The sequence below is a fragment of the Mercurialis annua genome, linkage group LG3 (assembly GCF_937616625.2).
Source record: "Mercurialis annua linkage group LG3, ddMerAnnu1.2, whole genome shotgun sequence".
Lineage (NCBI taxonomy): Eukaryota > Viridiplantae > Streptophyta > Magnoliopsida > Malpighiales > Euphorbiaceae > Mercurialis > Mercurialis annua.
The window spans coordinates 13,625,974-13,631,707 of record NC_065572.1 but is presented as its reverse complement, the minus strand read 5'-3'; positions in this window follow the sequence as shown (position 1 = coordinate 13,631,707).

The following is a 5,734-nucleotide window of genomic DNA, read 5'->3' as shown; positions in this document are numbered from 1 at the left end:
ACACCTGTACAACCACATCATTAATGAGAGAAAACCAGTAATTCAATCTGTAACAGGAAGTTACTATAGACTGATAAGGAATTAGTAGACATTCTATACAAGATATAGAATCATGAGAAGATAAAAGACATTATATACAAGATATAGAATCATAAGAGAGTGTAAAGGATGTTAAGGAAGAGTAGTCTGTTTATGGAACATGAGTTCCAACAGATGAAGAGGGTAAGGTTAGAGATTGAAAATACTTAACCAATATTACCCTAAAACGAGTAAAAGATGTGAAACAAATTTATAATAAGATTAAAAATCTTAATTATAAAAGGTACAATAAAATGTACAACCAATAATAACAGCGAACTAGAAAGTTCAAAGAATAAAAAGAAAGTGAATTCAAAGGTGATATCATGAGACTTAGTAATAAGCTGATATCCCAGAAATGAGTTCAAAGCTTGTACTGTCTATAAAGAAGTACAACGAAAAGAGAAAGTAATAAGATGTATTAAGGGTATAAAGCTATAAGAATACAAGTTTGGCTAGTAGTCAACTTCAAGGACGTTTTCGGAAATCGAAAAGAGGTCGGATTAAGTTCGACTCTTCATGAAAGTTGTAGATTGGATGTCAAAATATAAGAATATGAAATAATATTGGGAAAAAGACTGGTTTAAATGCATAGTTCATTGGCTTCAATAACAGCCATGACGGCAGTTTCGTAGTCTTTTAAAATTAGCTTAAAGAGCCAACTTTGAGGTCAATTTCCGATACCTTCGAGAAAGAATCTTAACTCGAAGTCTAAATGGAAGTTGTAGAACGTATTGTCGACTATAGAAATATTAAATTTGTTTGGTAAACGGACGCTTCAGAATATGCGATCCGGGTAGCCAAAGTAGGCTCAAAAAGAAGAAACATAAGGGAATAATCCGAAGTCAATAAGTACCCAGACTTCTGATAACAGAAGTCAAGGTTATCAGATGAGAACCTATATGTGAAAAGTGAGATGAAATAGGAAGTTATTGAGAGATATAAGATGCAGTTAGAGGAGAACTGCAAGATGCTAATATAAGCATTTGTGTATTAATAAAGAAAAGTATACGGTCTATAAGGACAAATGGAGTAGAGATAGAAAAGTTGATAAACGAAAGGTAGTGAGTTGACAATAGTGCACAGCTGTGCAATTGTACCATAGACGACATCAACTGTGCCATAAATGACAGCAGTTATGCCACAGACGGCAGTAGTAATGTTTATGCTGTGGAAAGCATAAAACATGAAATGGAAAGAGTATTCTTTGGTTATATAAGTAAAAGAAGAAGTATAAGTAAATTCGAGGACGAATTTATATAAGGGGGAGAGAATGTAATAACCCGGAATTTTAAGGGATAAAATATTGCCACGTGTCTAATATTTTATTAGACGGGAGTAGGTAAATTAAATTTAAAGATAAATTTAATTTACAAATGTCCCTAAAAGTATATTGTGGCAATAGGATTTCAAATTTGAATTTTAGAAATTTAAATTTGGTTATTTATATAGTTAACGGGGATAATATAGACTTATAAATTGGGTGCAGAATAATCCATAAGTCCCGTGCGAATATTTTTGGTGTCAATATTCGCATAATATTTTAAAAAGGTTATCGTGAAAATTTGATAAAATTTGGGAATAGAAATTTTATCAAACGCGGCCAATATAGGCCTAATAAATCGAAAATGATTTATTAAAAATAAAATATAAGTCGGATGAGAATAAAAATTATATTTTTATTCTTTTTATATTTTATTAGATTTTTGGGTAAAGTTTCATGAAATTTGGAAGTCGTTTCTGTTTGAGCTACGAACGACTAGTTAAAAAGTTGGTTTAAAGTGCATAATTGAGCTAGTATTAAAGTGTACTTTGATCAAATATATAAATATAACATTAGGTTTCAAAAATTAGGACACAGCCTCATTCTTTGTTGTTCAGAAACAACATTGAGGTGCTAGCTTAGGAATGGAGGCGCGCAACAGTTAACGTGAAATTTGATTTCACGATTTTTCATCCGTTTCTCGATTCTAACTCCGTTTCTTCGACGATTACTCAAGTAATCGAGGTATTAATCCCGTATTAAACGTTTATTTTGATATATTTCGAATATATATTCGTTTATAAACGGTTACCGTATCGAATCGAACGTATACCTATTATTTTTACATTTCGAATGTGAATTTGGATATATTGGATTGTGTATACTTGTTAGGAGCGGAAAAAAGAAGTTGTAACACGTCGGAATGCCCCGGGAATCGAATTTCCCCGGGGCTGTGCACGTTGGTGCACGGACGTGCACGTTGGTGCACGGACGTGCACATATGGTGCACGAACGTGCACCAATCTGGAGGTGCACGAACGTGCACCATCCAGGGTGCACGACCGTGCACAATGGTGCACGATCGTGCACTAGCCAGGGGTGCACGAACGTGCACCAGGCCGACGCCGAAGGGGAAAATTCTTTTGGGGCTTTTTGCCCTATCCGTTTGAAGTAGTTTCGTCCAACTAAAACGTTTAAAAACGATAACTTCTTTTGAAAGAAAGTGAAAAGAGTTTTTAAACCTAAGCTAAAGACTTTTAAAATATGATTTTAAAAGTAAAGTTAAACGTTTAAAAATGACTTTAAAAGAGTTAAAGTCGACGTTTAACCGGTTTAAAAGATTTAGCAAACGATGTTGCTAAATAATTAGTAGTCGACTGTGAATTGCTTTGGCAATCAAGTCGATACTAGTAAATGATTTTAATTAGGTATTGCTATACCTAAAATGACTTCTAGAGTGAAGTCTAAACGTTTTCTCGAGGTGAAAACGGTTTAAATGGTTTTTAAAGAGAAAGAGACCATACGTGCTATGTGTTATGTGAATTGAATGATTTGATTAAACCTAGGTTTCAGGACCTAGATGTTTATACCAGAAATGAGTATTGATGTTTGGCTTGTGTGTTTTATATGTTTGATCCGACTAGCTGTCCAGCAGTCAGACCAGGACTCAGTGGAGTCTGTCACACCTACGACGGTGCTAAGTAGTAACTTAGCAGTACTGTGAGTTTACGTGTTTACTTTGTAATATCAGTATTCAACTGTTTTAAATCCATAATCGCAATAGTATAAACTAGCCAAGAGAGGTCCATTGGAACGAGCTACCTATTGGGCGGCAATAGGGTTGCGTGATCACCAACACCGATTTCTAGATGTACTTCTGTCGAGATATAGAGGTATGTTTGTCGTGTAAGTCATTGGGAAAGTAGATGCCCTGACTTCACGGGTAAACCCTGAGACGACAGTAATACAGTTACGGTCGCGGGTAAAACCGCGATGGCTGTTTCATGATTACGGTTCAGGTACCAGAGATACAGAAGTGGACGGCAGTGACTCGGGTCACGGTCTTTATTCTGTTGTCTATAAGCTCGTGAGATGAGTGTGTCTGTTAGGACAATTGCGGACTAGGGTTTCATATGGATCAACGTATTGGTAATATTTTATATATATAACTGTTTTATATATATATTATGCGATTTTGGTATTTATTTGTAAACTGTCTACTCACTCAGAAATATTTATATTTCTGACCCCGTTGTTGTTTCCCAATTTTCAGGCAACGAGCTTTGAGGTCAGTCGAGCTTCCACATCCCTTCTTCAGGAAAGCTCTTCTTTGGTAATGTACATAGGATTTTGTACTCTTAGTGTGCTGCAATAGTATAAGTGTGATGTGCCAGCAGCCGTGCCACTAGTTCTCTGTTTGTAGATACTCTGATAGGATCTAGTGCACGTGTGTACCTTTAGGGTGGCTGCTTAGTGGCATATTGTATATAGTTACCGAGTCGGCCTCATGTGTTTTTGTGAGGGTCAAAAACAATATGTTTTATATACGCCGGCTATGTGTAACCGGTCCGCTGTGTATTTTAATATGTTTAATACCACCGTTGCGAGACGCAGAGGTGTCCGCTTTATTTTATTAAACATATTAAGAGCGGCGTGTGGTTGGGAACGGGGCTGCCTATGTGTTAAGGCAAGTGAAAGATAAGTCCCTGGTTTTCCAATGCTTACACGCCAGGTTTTCAGAAGGAAGCAAGGGTTGAGATAATACAATTATCCAACCAGTACTTCTGAAACCATAATTCGCTTATATGTATAATTTCAGAAATGTGTTTGCGTTAAACGAGAAAGGTTTTAACGGTGTTTTCTGAAAACGGATCGTACGCGAGGTACGATCCAGTAATAATATTTGCGAAATTTTTTTAGAGGTTCTAGGCTTGCTACGGGTTTCGGAACAACCATTCTCATTCCCTAGCGCCGGTCGTGACTTGGATTAGGGTGGAATTCGGGTCGTGACAAACGTGGTATCAGAGCAACGTTTTAAGTACTCGACTATCCAAAGTACTGTTGCTGATACTGATAAGTAAGTTGTGTTAGGATTGGTAAGGATTCTTAGTAGACTATTGCAGCAACATAGGATTTGAGTCATGTCTTGATCAGTTTTCAGTTGTTGAAAACATTCAGCTATAAGTAGCAATCCGTATACTTGTGTTGTGTATATGTGATGTTTGATCAGGAACATATGAAATGTTCTTGTGTTTGAAACACGATGCTAATGAAGAAACATGTGAGATGTTTCTGTGTTCGAGACGCGCTATTAGAGTAATACGCAATGGTCAGATTAATTGACCAGTATTCAAAGAAGGTGATTCTGTACGAATACAGAACGAGGCGAATATTCCAGAAGAATCGTTTGTTCGAGAAATTAGTTAGATTTTCTCTGAACTATATGTGTGATTGCTATGTGTTTTATTTTATAAGCGTTTATAAGGAGTTATCTGTTATATGAAAACGTGTTTTTCTATAACTGTTATATCGGCTACTTGCGTTATGGCCACATGTGTTTCAGCATGTCTGGGCCTAGTCGAGCTCAGCCGCATGTCGTGCCTGATTGACATGGTTTGCCTAGTCAACCAATTATGCCTGATAATCCATTAGAGGCTGAAGATTTTACTTCAGTTGATAAGATGGATACAGACGATGATGCTATTGAATTAGAGGATCTGGAGAGATCAATGGGAGACATAGATATTATTGACGACATGTATTGATTCACTGTCTGAATCTACTGTTGTATCAGCCTATATAGAGTTTAGGTTGGGGGAAGGATTTAGAAAAGATAAACAATCTAAGGATAGTTTAATAAAGGATGAGTCATTCCCCAGGTCAAAGGTGGGAGAATGTGTATGCTAATGAGGAGCAAGAGGAACAAAGTTTGAATAGATTGAGACGCTATGTGAGAATGTTCATGAGGAAGGTAAAGGAAAACTTATACGCCGATGCGGACGAGGAAAAGGTCTGATGATTCGAGAGGCACTACCGCCTCGACAATCATCCTCAGATAACATTTAGATATGTGTCTTATGTTTAAGCTAAATACGTTTATGTGTTTTAGTATGTGATACTAAAACTAAAAAACATAAAGTACAGATAGAGAATATCCTTAAACAAGAACACACATAACTAATGAATAATAACTGTTAATAAACAGCCTGATAATGAATAATAACATAAAATGTTGAATAAAGAATGATAAATCCTAATGTGAGGATTAGGAAACCTTGAAATGACATAGAGAAGTAGTTTGAAAAGAAACTTGTTAAAGTTTTGTTTAACAGTTGAACGTATAATTGTGCTCAGATGCATTAAAGGTGCATGTTGCGAAAATCACTATAGAAG